This window comes from Eucyclogobius newberryi, unplaced genomic scaffold (genome assembly GCF_026437365.1).
Source record: "Eucyclogobius newberryi isolate DKJ021-1_F unplaced genomic scaffold, fEucNew1.0.hap1 SCAF_87, whole genome shotgun sequence".
Taxonomy (NCBI): domain Eukaryota; kingdom Metazoa; phylum Chordata; class Actinopteri; order Gobiiformes; family Gobiidae; genus Eucyclogobius; species Eucyclogobius newberryi.
In genome coordinates, this window is record NW_027316529.1 from 88429 (window position 1) to 113153 (window position 24725).

At 43.4% G+C, this 24725-nt stretch overlaps 9 non-coding genes across 9 annotated transcripts; all 9 read left to right on the forward strand.

The window, feature by feature from the left end:
• Positions 1–5090: 5090 nt before the first annotated feature.
• Positions 5091–5163, forward strand: trnak-uuu (transfer RNA lysine (anticodon UUU)). The gene has a single exon. It is a non-coding gene; the product is annotated as a tRNA-Lys (tRNA).
• A 219-nt stretch (positions 5164–5382) lies between these two features.
• On the forward strand, positions 5383–5454 carry trnaq-uug (transfer RNA glutamine (anticodon UUG)). Its single transcript has one exon. It is a non-coding gene; the product is annotated as a tRNA-Gln (tRNA).
• Positions 5455–7245: 1791 nt separating this feature from the next.
• Positions 7246–7317, forward strand: trnaq-uug (transfer RNA glutamine (anticodon UUG)). Its single transcript has one exon. It is a non-coding gene; the product is annotated as a tRNA-Gln (tRNA).
• Positions 7318–9110: 1793 nt separating this feature from the next.
• On the forward strand, positions 9111–9182 carry trnaq-uug (transfer RNA glutamine (anticodon UUG)). The gene has a single exon. It is a non-coding gene; the product is annotated as a tRNA-Gln (tRNA).
• A 1793-nt stretch (positions 9183–10975) lies between these two features.
• Positions 10976–11047, forward strand: trnaq-uug (transfer RNA glutamine (anticodon UUG)). Its single transcript has one exon. It is a non-coding gene; the product is annotated as a tRNA-Gln (tRNA).
• Positions 11048–12840: 1793 nt separating this feature from the next.
• On the forward strand, positions 12841–12912 carry trnaq-uug (transfer RNA glutamine (anticodon UUG)). The gene has a single exon. It is a non-coding gene; the product is annotated as a tRNA-Gln (tRNA).
• Positions 12913–17724: 4812 nt separating this feature from the next.
• On the forward strand, positions 17725–17796 carry trnaq-uug (transfer RNA glutamine (anticodon UUG)). The gene has a single exon. It is a non-coding gene; the product is annotated as a tRNA-Gln (tRNA).
• A 1801-nt stretch (positions 17797–19597) lies between these two features.
• Positions 19598–19669, forward strand: trnaq-uug (transfer RNA glutamine (anticodon UUG)). Its single transcript has one exon. It is a non-coding gene; the product is annotated as a tRNA-Gln (tRNA).
• A 3666-nt stretch (positions 19670–23335) lies between these two features.
• Positions 23336–23407, forward strand: trnaq-uug (transfer RNA glutamine (anticodon UUG)). The gene has a single exon. It is a non-coding gene; the product is annotated as a tRNA-Gln (tRNA).
• The last annotated feature ends 1318 nt before the right edge of the window (positions 23408–24725 follow it).

A 24725-nucleotide genomic window follows, 5' to 3' on the forward strand; every position in this document is an offset into this window, starting at 1 on the left:
TTTTTCACATTTTAACCCATTTTCACCCATTTTGCTCACCCTGCACTCTGCCGCATATGAGGCCGGGGAAGGGCCACTCTGGCTGAGCATGGCCTCCGCTGAGCACCCCCTGGAGCCCCTGGAGCCCCCGGAGACCCTCCAGAGCCACCCCCCACTCCTCCAGACTCACCCCGGGGAAGGGACACTCTGGCTGGGCATGGCCTCCGCCGAGCAGCCCCTGGAGCCCCCGGAGACCCTCCAGAGCCACCCCCCACTCTCCCCAGACTCACCCCGGGGAAGGTCCACTCTGGCTGGGCATGGCCTCCGCCGAGCACCCCCTGGAGCCCCCGGAGCACCCCCAGAGCCACCCCCCCACTCTCCCCAGACTCTGCCCGGGGAAGGGCCACTCTGGCTGGGCATGGCGTCCACCAAGCACCCCCTGGAGCCCCTGGAACCCCCGGAGCCCCTCCAGGGCCACCCCCCACTCCTCCAGACTCACCCCGGGGAAGGGACACTCTGGCTGGGCATGGCCTCCGCCGAGCACCCCCTGGAGCCCCCGGAGCACCCCCAGAGCCACCCCCCACTCTCCCCAGACTCACCCCGGGGAAGGGCCACTCTGGCTGGGCATGGCCTCCACCAAGCACCCCCTGGAGCCCCTGGAACCCCCGGAGGCCCTCCAGAGCCACCCCCCACTCTCCCCAGACTCACCCCGGGGGAGGGCCACTCTGGCTGGGCATGGCCTCCGCCGAGCACCCCCTGGAACCCCTGGAGCCCCCGGAGGCCCTCCAGAGCCACCCCCCACTCTCCCCAGACTCTGCCCGGGGAAGGGACACTCTGGCCGGGCATGGCCTCCGCCGAGCACCCCCTGGAACCCCTGGAGCCCCCGGAGCAGCTCCAGAGCCACCCCCCACTCTCCCCAGACTCTGCCCGGGGAAGGGACACTCTGGCCGGAAATGGCCTCCGCCTACCACCCCCTGGAACCCCCGGAGGCCCTCCAGAGCCACCCCCCACTCTCCCCAGACTCTGCCCGGGGAAGGGACACTCTGGCCGGGCATGGCCTCCGCCGAGCACCCCCTGGAGCCCCCGGAGCACCTCCAGAGCCACCCCCCACTCCTCCAGACTCTGCCCGGGGAAGGGCAACTCTGGCTGGGCATGGCCTCCACTGAGCACCCCCTGGAGCCCCCGGAGCACCTCCAGAGCCACCCCCCACTCTCCCCAGACTATGCCCGGGGAAGGGCAACTCTGGCTGGGCATGGCCTCCACTGAGCACCCCCTGGAGCCCCCGGAGCACCTCCACAGCCACCCCCCACTCTCCCCAGACTCACCCCGGGGAAGGGCCACTCTGGCTGGGCATGGCCTCCGCCGAGCACCCCCTGGAGCCCCCGGAGCACCCCCAGAGCCACCCCCCACTCTCCCCAGACTCACCCCGGGGAAGGGACACTCTGGCTGAGCATGGCCTCCACTGAGCACCCCCTGGAACCCCTGGAGCCCCTGGAGCACCTCCAGGGCCACCCCCCCACTCCACCAGACTCAGCCCCGACCCGGGCACACTCTTCCCCGGGTCCTGGGCTCCGGGACTCCGGGGATGACCACCGGGGACCAGGCTCTCCCTCCGAACCCGGGGACCCACCCTTAAGCACCCCCTCGCGGGCTAAACCCCTTAGGGGCAGCCGCCTGGAAGCCCGTGCCCTTGGTACTCTTAACCACACTTTGAAATTTTTCGAGTATAGTGTACTATTTCGGTTGTTACTCTAAGTCCCTCAGGGGTATAGTGTACTATACTATGATGGTCAGATCACCTCCAGGCCCCAGGGGAGTGCTTTTCTGGGGTCAAACAGTGCACTGATGATGGGGGATTATTTCATTTTGCTCATTTTGGTGTTTTTTCACATTTTAACCCATTTTCACCCCTTTTGCTCACAACTTCGTACTACGGCCCGGAAAAACGACAGAGTCGATGGGTATAGTGTACTATTGCCGAAAAATGACAGAGTCTTTTCGGGTATAGTGTACTATTTCGGTTTTTACTCTAAGTCCCTCAGGGGCATATGGTGCTATACTCTGATGGTCAGATCACCTCCAGGCCCCAGGGGAGTGCTTTTCTGGGGTCAAACAGTGCACTGATGATGGGGGATTATTTAATTTTGCTCATTTTGGTGTTTTTTCACATTTTAACCCATTTTCACCCCTTTTGCTCACAACTTCATACTACGGCCCGGAAAAACTACAGAGTCCCTCGGGTATAGTGTACTATTGCCGAAAAACGACAGAGTCCCTCGGGTATAGTGTACTATTGCCGAAAAACGACAGAGTCCCTCGGGTATAGTGTACTATTGCCGAAAAACGACAGAGTCCCTCGGGTATAGTGTACTATTGCCGAAAAACGACAGAGTCCCTCGGGTATAGTGTACTATTGCCGAAAAACGACAGAGTCCCTCGGGTATAGTGTACTATTGCCGAGAAACGACAGAGTCCCTCGGGTATAGTGTACTATTGGCTGGAAGCTCGGTTTTTTTTCTAAGTCCAGCAGGGGTATATGGTACTATATTCTGGTGGTCAGATCACCTCCAGGCCCCAGGGGAGTGCTTTTCTGGGGGCAAACTGTGCACTGATGATGGGGGATTATTTCATTTTGCTCATTTTGGTGTTTTTTCACATTTTAACCCATTTTCACCCCTTTTGCTCACATCTTCAAACTCGGGCCCTGATTACAAGTTCTGACCAAATGATGACAAACACGGTATTTATTATGTATTTTTTTTCATTTTTTTTATTTTTCCAACTTATACATCCATCATTGGTGCCAGGCAGGTTGTGGAGAAAGCAGTGAAGAAAGGAGAGTGCCATCACAGAAAAGATGTCCATCCAGGGTCAAGGTACCCTGCACTTTTACATATCCAAATGACAGCATTTAAAGTTTTTTAGCGTATGGTATCTCTCGTTGCATGGAACCGCACAGAGGCCAACGCCACACTGACGGCACCTGTACTTTGTTTGCCGCCTGCCTTTGGTACGAGAGCGGTCAGAGCACACGGCGCAGTCTGGACGTCCCTCTGCTTGACAAAGCCAATGACGCTCTGTGAGTCTCTGTGGCATTTCACCCTCCGGTCTTGAGCGCCTTTCTTGTTTTTTGGAGTGATCAGCCAGTAATGCATCAATAATGTTCTGAATGTAAACCTTTAAAGGTTTGTGTGGGCCTGGAGTGGATTTGGTGTATATGATGTGTGAGTTGACAATACTTATGCTTATAATGGCATTGAATATGCGATGATACCATTTCCGGGACCTGTGTGGAAAGAGGTATGTCTTCATCCTCTGGTCAGCAGTGTCCACTCCACCCATGTAGGCGTTGTACTGGTCGACACATACAGGTCTTTTGATGTCACGGAAGCCAGTGTCATCTGTCTTGGATCGGATCCTCCTCTGAACACAATCATTTCCATGGACTGTGGACAACATGGTGAGACGTTTAGTATCGTGCCAAGCACAAGCCAGGAGTTTTCCCTTTCTGCAAAAAACTGGGTCATCTCCTTTTTTCAGCTGTAAGACACTTTTACCAAGGCATTTTGGCATCCCCAACCTGGTAATCCTTACCGTCCCACACAGTCCAGTTTCCAAATCTGCTAATTCATTTGCAATTACAGGCGAGGTATAGTAACTGTCCATGTAAATCTCGTGTCCTTTGCCCGTAAAGGGAGAAACCAACTCACGGACAACTGCGTGTGTTGCACTGATGTTGCTTGCATTATTTTTGTACTGTCCAGTGTGCATTGACCAGCGCAAAACATACCCTGAACAGCTTTCACTCAGGGCATACACTCTATAGCCATATTTGTCAGGTTTATTCGGAGAGTAACATTTTAGTGAAGATCTCCCCTTGAAAGCTATTGTCATTTCATCTAAAGAAAGCTCCTTGATTGGACTGTAAACTGCTGCAAATTTGGGAATAATCAAATCTATTATTGGGCGGACTTTGAACAGTTTATCGTGCCCGGGCTCGCCTGTTCTCACATAATCATTATTGTTGACAAAATGAAAGAACGAAAGAATGATTTCAAATCTGTTTCTTGACATTACATTTCCAAATCCAGGCGTTTGTGTAAGCCAAAATGTTCCCCAGTAATCCTCGATTTCAGGTTTCTCAACAAGGCCCATGGAGAGATGCAAAGCGAAGAAAGCTTTCATTTCGGTGACTGATACATCATACCACTCAAGAAATCTTGAATGTGGCTTCAGAATCATAGGTGCCATACACTGATGTGCATATCTATTTGTCTCATCAGTAATGAAAGTCCAAAACTGATCGGTCAGAAAGAGTGACAGAATATCAAATGGATTAGCATCCGTCAGATCCATCTCTCCTGTGTAGCCAACTGGGTCTTCAAAAGGTTTGATCCATGCCTCAAATACCTCGACCTCTCTCAGCATGTCCCAGCTCTCATCCACCGGGCAAGTTTTACTGCAGCCACTGGTTCCACTGGTTCCTCGCCTCCGTCTGTCCTTTGCACCTGTCCGTTGTTTCGAAGTCCCTTCATCTCCACTTGGAAATCCATCGTCACTCTCGGGGAGATAATACCCTTCAGAGTCAGAATCTGCTGTAAATTGCATGCCACGTGTACTTCCTCCAGCCATTTTTTTTCCTTACCGGATCTGCCCTGGATCATACCTGGCTAATAAAGGGAAGTTGCACCGAACCGACCAATGACTGAAGTGATTCATTTTCTACTATTATTTCATTAATTTCCTTGTACGGTAAAGTTGCATTTCTGCGACTTTGGCGCTTAAAGGGTTAGAATGGGCCTTCAATGTGTAGTCAATTTACATACAAGCCGTCAACAAAGTTATCGATGCAGACCAACAAGAGACATCAAATACATAGCCAGTGATCAGCCAAACAAGTTGAATCATTGTGAAACTTCAAAATCATTTTTGCAACTGTCTTTGGTACCCATTGAAGGATTACATTGTCATTGACATTGTAAAGATGCAAGGCCTCATGGGAGTCAGACTCTGGATCCAGTTTATTTGCTGCTAAAAGAACACTGTTCCCAAAAAAGGTTATGCACAGCTATGAAATGATCCAGGCTCCATTTGGCTCTGTCTCACTCAGAGCCTGGATAGCTCAGTCGGTAGAGCATCAGACTTTTAATCTGAGGGTCCAGGGTTCAAGTCCCTGTTCAGGCGGTTGTATTACTATGTAATTATTGTAAGATATTAAACACAATACTAGACCATACAATTTTAATGACTCATGCCGGCATGTAGACAGAATTTGGACTTGCCTAATGCGAAAAGAACTTCCTGTGGTTCCCCTACATCAAAAACACTGCATGTGATATATCATATCAGATTGATCACCAACCCTCATCAAATTCAACCCTACATGGCGGTATTGCATTGTATGGTTCCATGGTGTAATGGTTAGCACTCTGGGCTTTGAATCCAGTGATTCGAGTTCAAATCTCGGTGGAACCTAGAACTGTCTTGAGTTGACTGTAAACTGCAAACCAATGTGTGCCATGGTCCCACCCTCTTTTTTCAACGAGTGTCAATTTACATGCAAGCCATCAACAACAGTGTTTATGGAGCCAAGAGCCATACAATATCATGGACATTGATCAAAGTAAAAGTTCAGTTTAGTTTATTACTGAAAAAGAAACAATTCTTGTATTTCGATTTTAAAGCCAGCATCACTGCCCAAGAGTCAGTGTCTAGAGACAGAGTGATATTACTGAGAAAACAAGCTGATATATTCTATTGTGCAATGCTAAATAGTGAAGCCAGAACAACACCCCAACTATGAAGCACTTTCTATAAAATGCAGACAGATCATGGCTGTGGTTGAGCTCTACTTTTGACTTACATTTGGCACAGGAGTCCTGATATTGGCCGTACAGTTCCTATTCGTGAACAAGTTGCTGACAAGAAAACCCCAAAGAGGAGCACTTATGAGCATGAAGAAGCACAAGTGGTTCCATTTGAAGTAATCTTGGAGCAAGGACTTTTTCTTTTGCATTACCAATGGAGGCTTTTGTCATATGGAACTGCCCCCCAACAAAAAGCACTTACTGAATTTCATTGACAAGTCAATGCTCATGTTAGGGAAATAAGAATGACTCTCTGAAACTGGTGTTTAAACAAACTTTTCCAGAACGTAATTTCAAAGTGCATGCAGACAAAGACATCAACACTACCCCAACAAGTAGCACTTACTGCATTCAAAAGTCAAGTCAGTGCTTGTGCCAGGGTAATGTGAATGACCAGGTAGAGTGAAAACTTCATGGTATTTTTCAAAACTTGAGATACTTGCAGTTATTGAGGCCAAAGTCACAACCAAGACAACCCCAAAGAGAAGCACTTATGATTGCAGAAGCCAACAGTGGCTCAAGTTGAGGTCGTCTTAATGTGTTTGCTTCACAATGTCTTAAATGGTGGTCACAACAAGTAGAACTTACTGAAAAAAACAAGTCAATGCTCCTGTTGAACTCCACTGAATCCAGATATTCCTATCAAAGTGGCTGCTGTACTCCAGATCTTCTTCCGATGTCTTCTTGGTGAGTTGTGCTGGCTAAGGTATGTGACCAGTATAAGTACCGTATGCCATAGCCCCACCTTCTTTTCAGGGTTTCAACGACTGTGGTAATGGCCATTCTGCAAATGGGCCTTCAATGTGTAGTCAATTTACATACAAGCCGTCAACAAAGTTATCGATGCAGACCAACAAGAGACATAAAATACATAGCCAGTGATCAGCCAAACAAGTTGAATCATTGTGAAACTTCAAAATCATTTTTGCAACTGTCTTTGGTACCCATTGAAGGATTACATTGTCATTGACATTGTAAAGATGCAAGGCCTCATGGGAGTCAGACTCTGGATCCAGTTTATTTGCTGCTAAAAGAACACTGTTCCCAAAAAAGGTTATGCACAGCTATGAAATGATCCAGGCTCCATTTGGCTCTGTCTCACTCAGAGCCTGGATAGCTCAGTCGGTAGAGCATCAGACTTTTAATCTGAGGGTCCAGGGTTCAAGTCCCTGTTCAGGTGGTTGTATTACTATGTAATTATTGTAAGACATTAAACACAATACTAGACCATACAATTTTAATGACTCATGCCGGCATGTAGACAGAATTTGGACTTGCCTAATGCGAAAAGAACTTCCTGTGGTTCCCCTACATCAAAAACACTGCATGTGATATATCATATCAGATTGATCACCAACCCTCATCAAATTCAACCCTACATGGCGGTATTGCATTGTATGGTTCCATGGTGTAATGGTTAGCACTCTGGGCTTTGAATCCAGTGATTCGAGTTCAAATCTCGGTGGAACCTAGAACTGTCTTGAGTTGACTGTAAACTGCAAACCAATGTGTGCCATGGTCCCACCCTCTTTTTTCAACGAGTGTCAATTTACATGCAAGCCATCAACAAATGGAGCCAAGAGCCATACAATATCATGGACATTGATCAAAGTAAAAGTTCAGTTTAGTTTATTACTGAAAAAGAAACAATTCTTGTATTTCGATTTTAAAGCCAGCATCACTGCCCAAGAGTCAGTGTCTAGAGACAGAGTGATATTACTGAGAAAACAAGCTGATATATTCTATTGTGCAATGCTAAATAGTGAAGCCAGAACAACACCCCAACTATGAAGCACTTTCTATAAAATGCAGACAGATCATGGCTGTGGTTGAGCTCTACTTTTGACTTACATTTGGCACAGGAGTCCTGATATTGGCCGTACAGTTCCTATTCGTGAACAAGTTGCTGACAAGAAAACCCCAAAGAGGAGCACTTATGAGCATGAAGAAGCACAAGTGGTTCCATTTGAAGTAATCTTGGAGCAAGGACTTTTTCTTTTGCATTACCAATGGAGGCTTTTGTCATATGGAACTGCCCCCCAACAAAAAGCACTTACTGAATTTCATTGACAAGTCAATGCTCATGTTAGGGAAATAAGAATGACTCTCTGAAACTGGTGTTTAAACAAACTTTTCCAGAACGTAATTTCAAAGTGCATGCAGACAAAGACATCAACACTACCCCAACAAGTAGCACTTACTGCATTCAAAAGTCAAGTCAGTGCTTGTGCCAGGGTAATGTGAATGACCAGGTAGAGTGAAAACTTCATGGTATTTTTCAAAACTTGAGATACTTGCAGTTATTGAGGCCAAAGTCACAACCAAGACAACCCCAAAGAGAAGCACTTATGATTGCAGAAGCCAACAGTGGCTCAAGTTGAGGTCGTCTTAATGTGTTTGCTTCACAATGTCTTAAATGGTGGTCACAACAAGTAGAACTTACTGAAAAAAACAAGTCAATGCTCCTGTTGAACTCCACTGAATCCAGATATTCCTATCAAAGTGGCTGCTGTACTCCAGATCTTCTTCCGATGTCTTCTTGGCCGTCTCTGGTGAGTTGTGCTGGCTAAGGTATGTGACCAGTATAAGTACCGTATGCCATAGCCCCACCTTCTTTTCAGGGTTTCAACGACTGTGGTAATGGCCATTCTGCAAATGGGCCTTCAATGTGTAGTCAATTTACATACAAGCCGTCAACAAAGTTATCGATGCAGACCAACAAGAGACATAAAATACATAGCCAGTGATCAGCCAAACAAGTTGAATCATTGTGAAACTTCAAAATCATTTTTGCAACTGTCTTTGGTACCCATTGAAGGATTACATTGTCATTGACATTGTAAAGATGCAAGGCCTCATGGGAGTCAGACTCTGGATCCAGTTTATTTGCTGCTAAAAGAACACTGTTCCCAAAAAAGGTTATGCACAGCTATGAAATGATCCAGGCTCCATTTGGCTCTGTCTCACTCAGAGCCTGGATAGCTCAGTCGGTAGAGCATCAGACTTTTAATCTGAGGGTCCAGGGTTCAAGTCCCTGTTCAGGTGGTTGTATTACTATGTAATTATTGTAAGACATTAAACACAATACTAGACCATACAATTTTAATGACTCATGCCGGCATGTAGACAGAATTTGGACTTGCCTAATGCGAAAAGAACTTCCTGTGGTTCCCCTACATCAAAAACACTGCATGTGATATATCATATCAGATTGATCACCAACCCTCATCAAATTCAACCCTACATGGCGGTATTGCATTGTATGGTTCCATGGTGTAATGGTTAGCACTCTGGGCTTTGAATCCAGTGATTCGAGTTCAAATCTCGGTGGAACCTAGAACTGTCTTGAGTTGACTGTAAACTGCAAACCAATGTGTGCCATGGTCCCACCCTCTTTTTTCAACGAGTGTCAATTTACATGCAAGCCATCAACAAATGGAGCCAAGAGCCATACAATATCATGGACATTGATCAAAGTAAAAGTTCAGTTTAGTTTATTACTGAAAAAGAAACAATTCTTGTATTTCGATTTTAAAGCCAGCATCACTGCCCAAGAGTCAGTGTCTAGAGACAGAGTGATATTACTGAGAAAACAAGCTGATATATTCTATTGTGCAATGCTAAATAGTGAAGCCAGAACAACACCCCAACTATGAAGCACTTTCTATAAAATGCAGACAGATCATGGCTGTGGTTGAGCTCTACTTTTGACTTACATTTGGCACAGGAGTCCTGATATTGGCCGTACAGTTCCTATTCGTGAACAAGTTGCTGACAAGAAAACCCCAAAGAGGAGCACTTATGAGCATGAAGAAGCACAAGTGGTTCCATTTGAAGTAATCTTGGAGCAAGGACTTTTTCTTTTGCATTACCAATGGAGGCTTTTGTCATATGGAACTGCCCCCCAACAAAAAGCACTTACTGAATTTCATTGACAAGTCAATGCTCATGTTAGGGAAATAAGAATGACTCTCTGAAACTGGTGTTTAAACAAACTTTTCCAGAACGTAATTTCAAAGTGCATGCAGACAAAGACATCAACACTACCCCAACAAGTAGCACTTACTGCATTCAAAAGTCAAGTCAGTGCTTGTGCCAGGGTAATGTGAATGACCAGGTAGAGTGAAAACTTCATGGTATTTTTCAAAACTTGAGATACTTGCAGTTATTGAGGCCAAAGTCACAACCAAGACAACCCCAAAGAGAAGCACTTATGATTGCAGAAGCCAACAGTGGCTCAAGTTGAGGTCGTCTTAATGTGTTTGCTTCACAATGTCTTAAATGGTGGTCACAACAAGTAGAACTTACTGAAAAAAACAAGTCAATGCTCCTGTTGAACTCCACTGAATCCAGATATTCCTATCAAAGTGGCTGCTGTACTCCAGATCTTCTTCCGATGTCTTCTTGGCCGTCTCTGGTGAGTTGTGCTGGCTAAGGTATGTGACCAGTATAAGTACCGTATGCCATAGCCCCACCTTCTTTTCAGGGTTTCAACGACTGTGGTAATGGCCATTCTGCAAATGGGCCTTCAATGTGTAGTCAATTTACATACAAGCCGTCAACAAAGTTATCGATGCAGACCAACAAGAGACATAAAATACATAGCCAGTGATCAGCCAAACAAGTTGAATCATTGTGAAACTTCAAAATCATTTTTGCAACTGTCTTTGGTACCCATTGAAGGATTACATTGTCATTGACATTGTAAAGATGCAAGGCCTCATGGGAGTCAGACTCTGGATCCAGTTTATTTGCTGCTAAAAGAACACTGTTCCCAAAAAAGGTTATGCACAGCTATGAAATGATCCAGGCTCCATTTGGCTCTGTCTCACTCAGAGCCTGGATAGCTCAGTCGGTAGAGCATCAGACTTTTAATCTGAGGGTCCAGGGTTCAAGTCCCTGTTCAGGTGGTTGTATTACTATGTAATTATTGTAAGACATTAAACACAATACTAGACCATACAATTTTAATGACTCATGCCGGCATGTAGACAGAATTTGGACTTGCCTAATGCGAAAAGAACTTCCTGTGGTTCCCCTACATCAAAAACACTGCATGTGATATATCATATCAGATTGATCACCAACCCTCATCAAATTCAACCCTACATGGCGGTATTGCATTGTATGGTTCCATGGTGTAATGGTTAGCACTCTGGGCTTTGAATCCAGTGATTCGAGTTCAAATCTCGGTGGAACCTAGAACTGTCTTGAGTTGACTGTAAACTGCAAACCAATGTGTGCCATGGTCCCACCCTCTTTTTTCAACGAGTGTCAATTTACATGCAAGCCATCAACAAATGGAGCCAAGAGCCATACAATATCATGGACATTGATCAAAGTAAAAGTTCAGTTTAGTTTATTACTGAAAAAGAAACAATTCTTGTATTTCGATTTTAAAGCCAGCATCACTGCCCAAGAGTCAGTGTCTAGAGACAGAGTGATATTACTGAGAAAACAAGCTGATATATTCTATTGTGCAATGCTAAATAGTGAAGCCAGAACAACACCCCAACTATGAAGCACTTTCTATAAAATGCAGACAGATCATGGCTGTGGTTGAGCTCTACTTTTGACTTACATTTGGCACAGGAGTCCTGATATTGGCCGTACAGTTCCTATTCGTGAACAAGTTGCTGACAAGAAAACCCCAAAGAGGAGCACTTATGAGCATGAAGAAGCACAAGTGGTTCCATTTGAAGTAATCTTGGAGCAAGGACTTTTTCTTTTGCATTACCAATGGAGGCTTTTGTCATATGGAACTGCCCCCCAACAAAAAGCACTTACTGAATTTCATTGACAAGTCAATGCTCATGTTAGGGAAATAAGAATGACTCTCTGAAACTGGTGTTTAAACAAACTTTTCCAGAACGTAATTTCAAAGTGCATGCAGACAAAGACATCAACACTACCCCAACAAGTAGCACTTACTGCATTCAAAAGTCAAGTCAGTGCTTGTGCCAGGGTAATGTGAATGACCAGGTAGAGTGAAAACTTCATGGTATTTTTCAAAACTTGAGATACTTGCAGTTATTGAGGCCAAAGTCACAACCAAGACAACCCCAAAGAGAAGCACTTATGATTGCAGAAGCCAACAGTGGCTCAAGTTGAGGTCGTCTTAATGTGTTTGCTTCACAATGTCTTAAATGGTGGTCACAACAAGTAGAACTTACTGAAAAAAACAAGTCAATGCTCCTGTTGAACTCCACTGAATCCAGATATTCCTATCAAAGTGGCTGCTGTACTCCAGATCTTCTTCCGATGTCTTCTTGGCCGTCTCTGGTGAGTTGTGCTGGCTAAGGTATGTGACCAGTATAAGTACCGTATGCCATAGCCCCACCTTCTTTTCAGGGTTTCAACGACTGTGGTAATGGCCATTCTGCAAATGGGCCTTCAATGTGTAGTCAATTTACATACAAGCCGTCAACAAAGTTATCGATGCAGACCAACAAGAGACATCAAATACATAGCCAGTGATCAGCCAAACAAGTTGAATCATTGTGAAACTTCAAAATCATTTTTGCAACTGTCTTTGGTACCCATTGAAGGATTACATTGTCATTGACATTGTAAAGATGCAAGGCCTCATGGGAGTCAGACTCTGGATCCAGTTTATTTGCTGCTAAAAGAACACTGTTCCCAAAAAAGGTTATGCACAGCTATGAAATGATCCAGGCTCCATTTGGCTCTGTCTCACTCAGAGCCTGGATAGCTCAGTCGGTAGAGCATCAGACTTTTAATCTGAGGGTCCAGGGTTCAAGTCCCTGTTCAGGTGGTTGTATTACTATGTAATTATTGTAAGACATTAAACACAATACTAGACCATACAATTTTAATGACTCATGCCGGCATGTAGACAGAATTTGGACTTGCCTAATGCGAAAAGAACTTCCTGTGGTTCCCCTACATCAAAAACACTGCATGTGATATATCATATCAGATTGATCACCAACCCTCATCAAATTCAACCCTACATGGCGGTATTGCATTGTATGGTTCCATGGTGTAATGGTTAGCACTCTGGGCTTTGAATCCAGTGATTCGAGTTCAAATCTCGGTGGAACCTAGAACTGTCTTGAGTTGACTGTAAACTGCAAACCAATGTGTGCCATGGTCCCACCCTCTTTTTTCAACGAGTGTCAATTTACATGCAAGCCATCAACAACAGTGTTTATGGAGCCAAGAGCCATACAATATCATGGACATTGATCAAAGTAAAAGTTCAGTTTAGTTTATTACTGAAAAAGAAACAATTCTTGTATTTCGATTTTAAAGCCAGCATCACTGCCCAAGAGTCAGTGTCTAGAGACAGAGTGATATTACTGAGAAAACAAGCTGATATATTCTATTGTGCAATGCTAAATAGTGAAGCCAGAACAACACCCCAACTATGAAGCACTTTCTATAAAATGCAGACAGATCATGGCTGTGGTTGAGCTCTACTTTTGACTTACATTTGGCACAGGAGTCCTGATATTGGCCGTACAGTTCCTATTCGTGAACAAGTTGCTGACAAGAAAACCCCAAAGAGGAGCACTTATGAGCATGAAGAAGCACAAGTGGTTCCATTTGAAGTAATCTTGGAGCAAGGACTTTTTCTTTTGCATTACCAATGGAGGCTTTTGTCATATGGAACTGCCCCCCAACAAAAAGCACTTACTGAATTTCATTGACAAGTCAATGCTCATGTTAGGGAAATAAGAATGACTCTCTGAAACTGGTGTTTAAACAAACTTTTCCAGAACGTAATTTCAAAGTGCATGCAGACAAAGACATCAACACTACCCCAACAAGTAGCACTTACTGCATTCAAAAGTCAAGTCAGTGCTTGTGCCAGGGTAATGTGAATGACCAGGTAGAGTGAAAACTTCATGGTATTTTTCAAAACTTGAGATACTTGCAGTTATTGAGGCCAAAGTCACAACCAAGACAACCCCAAAGAGAAGCACTTATGATTGCAGAAGCCAACAGTGGCTCAAGTTGAGGTCGTCTTAATGTGTTTGCTTCACAATGTCTTAAATGGTGGTCACAACAAGTAGAACTTACTGAAAAAAACAAGTCAATGCTCCTGTTGAACTCCACTGAATCCAGATATTCCTATCAAAGTGGCTGCTGTACTCCAGATCTTCTTCCGATGTCTTCTTGGCCGTCTCTGGTGAGTTGTGCTGGCTAAGGTATGTGACCAGTATAAGTACCGTATGCCATAGCCCCACCTTCTTTTCAGGGTTTCAACGACTGTGGTAATGGCCATTCTGCAAATGGGCCTTCAATGTGTAGTCAATTTACATACAAGCCGTCAACAAAGTTATCGATGCAGACCAACAAGAGACATAAAATACATAGCCAGTGATCAGCCAAACAAGTTGAATCATTGTGAAACTTCAAAATCATTTTTGCAACTGTCTTTGGTACCCATTGAAGGATTACATTGTCATTGACATTGTAAAGATGCAAGGCCTCATGGGAGTCAGACTCTGGATCCAGTTTATTTGCTGCTAAAAGAACACTGTTCCCAAAAAAGGTTATGCACAGCTATGAAATGATCCAGGCTCCATTTGGCTCTGTCTCACTCAGAGCCTGGATAGCTCAGTCGGTAGAGCATCAGACTTTTAATCTGAGGGTCCAGGGTTCAAGTCCCTGTTCAGGTGGTTGTATTACTATGTAATTATTGTAAGACATTAAACACAATACTAGACCATACAATTTTAATGACTCATGCCGGCATGTAGACAGAATTTGGACTTGCCTAATGCGAAAAGAACTTCCTGTGGTTCCCCTACATCAAAAACACTGCATGTGATATATCATATCAGATTGATCACCAACCCTCATCAAATTCAACCCTACATGGCGGTATTGCATTGTATGGTTCCATGGTCTAATGGTTAGCACTCCGGGCTTTGAATCCAGTGATTCGAGTTCAAATCTCGGTGGAACCTAGAACTGTCTTGAGTTGACTGTAAACTGCAAACCAATGTGTGCCATGGTCCCACCCTCTTTTTTCAACGAGTGTCAATTTACATGCAAGCCATCAACAACAGTGTTTATGGAGCCAAGAGCCATACAATATCATGGACATTGATCAAAGTAAAAGTTCAGTTTAGTTTATTACTGAAAAAGAAACAATTCTTGTATTTCGATTTTAAAGCCAGCATCACTGCCCAAGAGTCAGTGTCTAGAGACAGAGTGATATTACTGAGAAAACAAGCTGATATATTCTATTGTGCAATGCTAAATAGTGAAGCCAGAACAACACCCCAACTATGAAGCACTTTCTATAAAATGCAGACAGATCATGGCTGTGGTTGAGCTCTACTTTTGACTTACATTTGGCACAGGAGTCCTGATATCGGCCGTACAGTTCCTATTCGTGAACAAGTTGCTGACAAGAAAACCCCAAAGAGGAGCACTTATGAGCATGAAGAAGCACAAGTGGTTCCATTTGAAGTAATCTTGGAGCAAGGACTTTTTCTTTTGCATTACCAATGGAGGCTTTTGTCATATGGAACTGCCCCCCAACAAAAAGCACTTACTGAATTTCATTGCCAAGTCAATGCTCATGTTAGGGAAATAAGAATGACTCTCTGAAACTGGTGTTTAAACAAACTTTTCCAGAACGTAATTTCAAAGTGCATGCAGACAAAGACATCAACACTACCCCAACAAGTAGCACTTACTGCATTCAAAAGTCAAGTCAGTGCTTGTGCCAGGGTAATGTGAATGACCAGGTAGAGTGAAAACTTCATGGTATTTTTCAAAACTTGAGATACTTGCAGTTATTGAGGCCAAAGTCACAACCAAGACAACCCCAAAGAGAAGCACTTATGATTGCAGAAGCCAACAGTGGCTCAAGTTGAGGTCGTCTTAATGTGTTTGCTTCACAATGTCTTAAATGGTGGTCACAACAAGTAGAACTTACTGAAAAAAACAAGTCAATGCTCCTGTTGAACTCCACTGAATCCAGATATTCCTATCAAAGTGGCTGCTGTACTCCAGATCTTCTTCCGATGTCTTCTTGGCCGTCTCTGGTGAGTTGTGCTGGCTAAGGTATGTGACCAGTATAAGTACTGTATGCCATAGCCCCACCTTCTTTTCAGGGTTTCAACGACTGTGGTAATGGCCATTCTGCAAATGGGCCTTCAATGTGTAGTCAATTTACATACAAGCCGTCAACAACAGTGTTTATGCAGCCAAGAGCCATACAATATCATGGACATTGATCAAAGTAAAAGTTCAGTTTAGTTTATTACTGAAAAAGAAACAATTCTTGTATTTCGATTTTAAAGCCAGCATCACTGCCCAAGAGTCAGTGTCTAGAGACAGAGTGATATTACTGAGAAAACAAGCTGATATATTCTATTGTGCAATGCTAAATAGTGAAGCCAGAACAACACCCCAACTATGAAGCACTTTCTATAAAATGCAGACAGATCATGGCTGTGGTTGAGCTCTACTTTTGACTTACATTTGGCACAGGAGTCCTGATATTGGCCGTACAGTTCCTATTCGTGAACAAGTTGCTGACAAGAAAACCCCAAAGAGGAGCACTTATGAGCATGAAGAAGCACAAGTGGTTCCATTTGAAGTAATCTTGGAGCAAGGACTTTTTCTTTTGCATTACCAATGGAGGCTTTTGTCATATGGAACTGCCCCCCAACAAAAAGCACTTACTGAATTTCATTGACAAGTCAATGCTCATGTTAGGGAAATAAGAATGACTCTCTGAAACTGGTGTTTAAACAAACTTTTCCAGAACGTAATTTCAAAGTGCATGCAGACAAAGACATCAACACTACCCCAACAAGTAGCACTTACTGCATTCAAAAGTCAAGTCAGTGCTTGTGCCAGGGTAATGTGAATGACCAGGTAGAGTGAAAACTTCATGGTATTTTTCAAAACTTGAGATACTTGCAGTTATTGAGGCCAAAGTCACAACCAAGACAACCCCAAAGAGAAGCACTTATGATTGCAGAAGCCAACAGTGGCTCAAGTTGAGGTCGTCTTAATGTGTTTGCTTCACAATGTCTTAAATGGTGGTCACAACAAGTAGAACTTACTGAAAAAAACAAGTCAATGCTCCTGTTGAACTCCACTGAATCCAGATATTCCTATCAAAGTGGCTGCTGTACTCCAGATCTTCTTCCGATGTCTTCTTGGCCGTCTCTGGTGAGTTGTGCTGGCTAAGGTATGTGACCAGTATAAGTACCGTATGCCATAGCCCCACCTTCTTTTCAGGGTTTCAACGACTGTGGTAATGGCCATTCTGCAAATGGGCCTTCAATGTGTAGTCAATTTACATACAAGCCGTCAACAAAGTTATCGATGCAGACCAACAAGAGACATAAAATACATAGCCAGTGATCAGCCAAACAAGTTGAATCATTGTGAAACTTCAAAATCATTTTTGCAACTGTCTTTGGTACCCATTGAAGGATTACATTGTCATTGACATTGTAAAGATGCAAGGCCTCATGGGAGTCAGACTCTGGATCCAGTTTATTTGCTGCTAAAAGAACACTGTTCCCAAAAAAGGTTATGCACAGCTATGAAATGATCCAGGCTCCATTTGGCTCTGTCTCACTCAGAGCCTGGATAGCTCAGTCGGTAGAGCATCAGACTTTTAATCTGAGGGTCCAGGGTTCAAGTCCCTGTTCAGGTGGTTGTATTACTATGTAATTATTGTAAGACATTAAACACAATACTAGACCATACAATTTTAATGACTCATGCCGGCATGTAGACAGAATTTGGACTTGCCTAATGCGAAAAGAACTTCCTGTGGTTCCCCTACATCAAAAACACTGCATGTGATATATCATATCAGATTGATCACCAACCCTCATCAAATTCAACCCTACATGGCAGTATTGCATTGTATGGTTCCATGGTGTAATGGTTAGCACTCTGGGCTTTGAATCCAGTGATTCGAGTTCAAATCTCGGTGGAACCTAGAACTGTCTTGAGTTGACTGTAAACTGCAAACCAATGTGTGCCATGGTCCCACCCTCTTTTTTCAACGAGTGTCAATTTACATGCAAGCCATCAACAACAGTGTTTATGGAGCCAAGAGCCATACAATATCATGGACATTGATCAAAGTAAAAGTTCAGTTTAGTTTATTACTGAAAAAGAAACAATTCTTGTATTTCGATTTTAAAGCCAGCATCACTGCCCAAGAGTCAGTGTCTAGAGACAGAGTGATATTACTGAGAAAACAAGCTGATATATTCTATTGTGCAATGCTAAATAGTGAAGCCAGAACAACACCCCAACTATGAAGCACTTTCTATAAAATGCAGACAGATCATGGCTGTGGTTGAGCTCTACTTTTGACTTACATTTGGCACAGGAGTCCTGATATCGGCCGTACAGTTCCTATTCGTGAACAAGTTGCTGACAAGAAAACCCCAAAGAGGAGCACTTATGAGCATGAAGAAGCACAAGTGGTTCCATTTGAAGTAATCTTGGAGCAAGGACTTTTTCTTTTGCATTACCAATGGAGGCTTTTGTCATATGGAACTGCCCCCCAACAAAAAGCACTTACTGAATTTCATTGACAAGTCAATGCTCATGTTAGGGAAATAAGAATGACTCTCTGAAACTGGTGTTTAAACAAACTTTTCCAGAACGTAATTTCAAAGTGCATGCAGACAAAGACATCAACACTACCCCAACAAGTAGCACTTACTGCATTCAAAAGTCAAGTCAGTGCTTGTGCCAGGGTAATGTGAATGACCAGGTAGAGTGAAAACTTCATGGTATTTTTCAAAACTTGAGATACTTGCAGTTATTGAGGCCAAAGTCACAACCAAGACAACCCCAAAGAGAAGCACTTATGATTGCAGAAGCCAACAGTGGCTCAAGTTGAGGTCGTCTTAATGTGTTTGCTTCACAATGTCTTAAATGGTGGTCACAACAAGTAGAACTTACTGAAAAAAACAAGTCAATGCTCCTGTTGAACTCCACTGAATCCAGATATTCCTATCAAAGTGGCTGCTGTACTCCAGATCTTCTTCCGATGTCTTCTTGGCCGTCTCTGGTGAGTTGTGCTGGCTAAGGTATGTGACCAGTATAAGTACCGTATGCCATAGCCCCACCTTTTTTTCAGGGTTTCAACGACTGTGGTAATGGCCATTCTGCAAATGGGCCTTCAATGTGTAGTCAATTTACATACAAGCCGTCAACAAAGTTATCGATGCAGACCAACAAGAGACATAAAATACATAGCCAGTGATCAGCCAAACAAGTTGAATCATTGTGAAACTTCAAAATCATTTTTGCAACTGTCTTTGGTACCCATTGAAGGATTACATTGTCATTGACATTGTAAAGATGCAAGGCCTCATGGGAGTCAGACTCTGGATCCAGTTTATTTGCTGCTAAAAGAACACTGTTCCCAAAAAAGGTTATGCACAGCTATGAAATGATCCAGGCTCCATTTGGCTCTGTCTCACTCAGAGCCTGGATAGCTCAGTCGGTAGAGCATCAGACTTTTAATCTGAGGGTCCAGGGTTCAAGTCCCTGTTCAGGTGGTTGTATTACTATGTAATTATTGTAAGACATTAAACACAATACTAGACCATACAATTTTAATGACTCATGCCGGCATGTAGACAGAATTTGGACTTGCCTAATGCGAAAAGAACTTCCTGTGGTTCCCCTACATCAAAAACACTGCATGTGATATATCATATCAGATTGATCACCAACCCTCATCAAATTCAACCCTACATGGCGGTATTGCATTGTATGGTTCCATGGTGTAATGGTTAGCACTCTGGGCTTTGAATCCAGTGATTCGAGTTCAAATCTCGGTGGAACCTAGAACTGTCTTGAGTTGACTGTAAACTGCAAACCAATGTGTGCCATGGTCCCACCCTCTTTTTTCAACGAGTGTCAATTTACATGCAAGCCATCAACAAATGGAGCCAAGAGCCATACAATATCATGGACATTGATCAAAGTAAAAGTTCAGTTTAGTTTATTACTGAAAAAGAAACAATTCTTGTATTTCGATTTTAAAGCCAGCATCACTGCCCAAGAGTCAGTGTCTAGAGACAGAGTGATATTACTGAGAAAACAAGCTGATATATTCTATTGTGCAATGCTAAATAGTGAAGCCAGAACAACACCCCAACTATGAAGCACTTTCTATAAAATGCAGACAGATCATGGCTGTGGTTGAGCTCTACTTTTGACTTACATTTGGCACAGGAGTCCTGATATTGGCCGTACAGTTCCTATTCGTGAACAAGTTGCTGACAAGAAAACCCCAAAGAGGAGCACTTATGAGCATGAAGAAGCACAAGTGGTTCCATTTGAAGTAATCTTGGAGCAAGGACTTTTTCTTTTGCATTACCAATGGAGGCTTTTGTCATATGGAACTGCCCCCCAACAAAAAGCACTTACTGAATTTCATTGACAAGTCAATGCTCATGTTAGGGAAATAAGAATGACTCTCTGAAACTGGTGTTTAAACAAACTTTTCCAGAACGTAATTTCAAAGTGCATGCAGACAAAGACATCAACACTACCCCAACAAGTAGCACTTACTGCATTCAAAAGTCAAGTCAGTGCTTGTGCCAGGGTAATGTGAATGACCAGGTAGAGTGAAAACTTCATGGTATTTTTCAAAACTTGAGATACTTGCAGTTATTGAGGCCAAAGTCACAACCAAGACAACCCCAAAGAGAAGCACTTATGATTGCAGAAGCCAACAGTGGCTCAAGTTGAGGTCGTCTTAATGTGTTTGCTTCACAATGTCTTAAATGGTGGTCACAACAAGTAGAACTTACTGAAAAAAACAAGTCAATGCTCCTGTTGAACTCCACTGAATCCAGATATTCCTTTCAAAGTGGCTGCTGTACTCCAGATCTTCTTCCGATGTCTTCTTGGCCGTCTCTGGTGAGTTGTGCTGGCTAAGGTATGTGACCAGTATAAGTACCGTATGCCATAGCCCCACCTTCTTTTCAGGGTTTCAACGACTGTGGTAATGGCCATTCTGCAAATGGGCCTTCAATGTGTAGTCAATTTACATACAAGCCGTCAACAAAGTTATCGATGCAGACCAACAAGAGACATCAAATACATAGCCAGTGATCAGCCAAACAAGTTGAATCATTGTGAAACTTCAAAATCATTTTTGCAACTGTCTTTGGTACCCATTGAAGGATTACATTGTCATTGACATTGTAAAGATGCAAGGCCTCATGGGAGTCAGACTCTGGATCCAGTTTATTTGCTGCTAAAAGAACACTGTTCCCAAAAAAGGTTATGCACAGCTATGAAATGATCCAGGCTCCATTTGGCTCTGTCTCACTCAGAGCCTGGATAGCTCAGTCGGTAGAGCATCAGACTTTTAATCTGAGGGTCCAGGGTTCAAGTCCCTGTTCAGGTGGTTGTATTACTATGTAATTATTGTAAGACATTAAACACAATACTAGACCATACAATTTTAATGACTCATGCCGGCATGTAGACAGAATTTGGACTTGCCTAATGCGAAAAGAACTTCCTGTGGTTCCCCTACATCAAAAACACTGCATGTGATATATCATATCAGATTGATCACCAACCCTCATCAAATTCAACCCTACATGGCGGTATTGCATTGTATGGTTCCATGGTGTAATGGTTAGCACTCCGGGCTTTGAATCCAGTGATTCGAGTTCAAATCTCGGTGGAACCTAGAACTGTCTTGAGTTGACTGTAAACTGCAAACCAATGTGTGCCATGGTCCCACCCTCTTTTTTCAACGAGTGTCAATTTACATGCAAGCCATCAACAACAGTGTTTATGGAGCCAAGAGCCATACAATATCATGGACATTGATCAAAGTAAAAGTTCAGTTTAGTTTATTACTGAAAAAGAAACAATTCTTGTATTTCGATTTTAAAGCCAGCATCACTGCCCAAGAGTCAGTGTCTAGAGACAGAGTGATATTACTGAGAAAACAAGCTGATATATTCTATTGTGCAATGCTAAATAGTGAAGCCAGAACAACACCCCAACTATGAAGCACTTTCTATAAAATGCAGACAGATCATGGCTGTGGTTGAGCTCTACTTTTGACTTACATTTGGCACAGGAGTCCTGATATTGGCCGTACAGTTCCTATTCGTGAACAAGTTGCTGACAAGAAAACCCCAAAGAGGAGCACTTATGAGCATGAAGAAGCACAAGTGGTTCCATTTGAAGTAATCTTGGAGCAAGGACTTTTTCTTTTGCATTACCAATGGAGGCTTTTGTCATATGGAACTGCCCCCCAACAAAAAGCACTTACTGAATTTCATTGACAAGTCAATGCTCATGTTAGGGAAATAAGAATGACTCTCTGAAACTGGTGTTTAAACAAACTTTTCCAGAACGTAATTTCAAAGTGCATGCAGACAAAGACATCAACACTACCCCAACAAGTAGCACTTACTGCATTCAAAAGTCAAGTCAGTGCTTGTGCCAGGGTAATGTGAATGACCAGGTAGAGTGAAAACTTCATGGTATTTTTCAAAACTTGAGATACTTGCAGTTATTGAGGCCAAAGTCACAACCAAGACAACCCCAAAGAGAAGCACTTATGATTGCAGAAGCCAACAGTGGCTCAAGTTGAGGTCGTCTTAATGTGTTTGCTTCACAATGTCTTAAATGGTGGTCACAACAAGTAGAACTTACTGAAAAAAACAAGTCAATGCTCCTGTTGAACTCCACTGAATCCAGATATTCCTATCAAAGTGGCTGCTGTACTCCAGATCTTCTTCCGATGTCTTCTTGGCCGTCTCTGGTGAGTTGTGCTGGCTAAGGTATGTGACCAGTATAAGTACCGTATGCCATAGCCCCACCTTCTTTTCAGGGTTTCAACGACTGTGGTAATGGCCATTCTGCAAATGGGCCTTCAATGTGTAGTCAATTTACATACAAGCCGTCAACAAAGTTATCGATGCAGACCAACAAGAGACATAAAATACATAGCCAGTGATCAGCCAAACAAGTTGAATCATTGTGAAACTTCAAAATCATTTTTGCAACTGTCTTTGGTACCCATTGAAGGATTACATTGTCATTGACATTGTAAAGATGCAAGGCCTCATGGGAGTCAGACTCTGGATCCAGTTTATTTGCTGCTAAAAGAACACTGTTCCCAAAAAAGGTTATGCACAGCTATGAAATGATCCAGGCTCCATTTGGCTCTGTCTCACTCAGAGCCTGGATAGCTCAGTCGGTAGAGCATCAGACTTTTAATCTGAGGGTCCAGGGTTCAAGTCCCTGTTCAGGTGGTTGTATTACTATGTAATTATTGTAAGACATTAAACACAATACTAGACCATACAATTTTAATGACTCATGCCGGCATGTAGACAGAATTTGGACTTGCCTAATGCGAAAAGAACTTCCTGTGGTTCCCCTACATCAAAAACACTGCATGTGATATATCATATCAGATTGATCACCAACCCTCATCAAATTCAACCCTACATGGCGGTATTGCATTGTATGGTTCCATGGTGTAATGGTTAGCACTCTGGGCTTTGAATCCAGTGATTCGAGTTCAAATCTCGGTGGAACCTAGAACTGTCTTGAGTTGACTGTAAACTGCAAACCAATGTGTGCCATGGTCCCACCCTCTTTTTTCAACGAGTGTCAATTTACATGCAAGCCATCAACAAATGGAGCCAAGAGCCATACAATATCATGGACATTGATCAAAGTAAAAGTTCAGTTTAGTTTATTACTGAAAAAGAAACAATTCTTGTATTTCGATTTTAAAGCCAGCATCACTGCCCAAGAGTCAGTGTCTAGAGACAGAGTGATATTACTGAGAAAACAAGCTGATATATTCTATTGTGCAATGCTAAATAGTGAAGCCAGAACAACACCCCAACTATGAAGCACTTTCTATAAAATGCAGACAGATCATGGCTGTGGTTGAGCTCTACTTTTGACTTACATTTGGCACAGGAGTCCTGATATTGGCCGTACAGTTCCTATTCGTGAACAAGTTGCTGACAAGAAAACCCCAAAGAGGAGCACTTATGAGCATGAAGAAGCACAAGTGGTTCCATTTGAAGTAATCTTGGAGCAAGGACTTTTTCTTTTGCATTACCAATGGAGGCTTTTGTCATATGGAACTGCCCCCCAACAAAAAGCACTTACTGAATTTCATTGACAAGTCAATGCTCATGTTAGGGAAATAAGAATGACTCTCTGAAACTGGTGTTTAAACAAACTTTTCCAGAACGTAATTTCAAAGTGCATGCAGACAAAGACATCAACACTACCCCAACAAGTAGCACTTACTGCATTCAAAAGTCAAGTCAGTGCTTGTGCCAGGGTAATGTGAATGACCAGGTAGAGTGAAAACTTCATGGTATTTTTCAAAACTTGAGATACTTGCAGTTATTGAGGCCAAAGTCACAACCAAGACAACCCCAAAGAGAAGCACTTATGATTGCAGAAGCCAACAGTGGCTCAAGTTGAGGTCGTCTTAATGTGTTTGCTTCACAATGTCTTAAATGGTGGTCACAACAAGTAGAACTTACTGAAAAAACAAGTCAATGCTCCTGTTGAACTCCACTGAATCCAGATATTCCTATCAAAGTGGCTGCTGTACTCCAGATCTTCTTCCGATGTCTTCTTGGCCGTCTCTGGTGAGTTGTGCTGGCTAAGGTATGTGACCAGTATAAGTACCGTATGCCATAGCCCCACCTTCTTTTCAGGGTTTCAACGACTGTGGTAATGGCCATTCTTAACCCTTTAGGCGCCAGAGATTATGGATGAAATAAATGTATAAATAAAAAACTTCCTGAGATACAGAGAACTGAAGCCGGGGCACAGCTCTGGGTCGGCAGTGCCCCTGGAGGCCCGTAGAAGCTCCACACTCCAGTT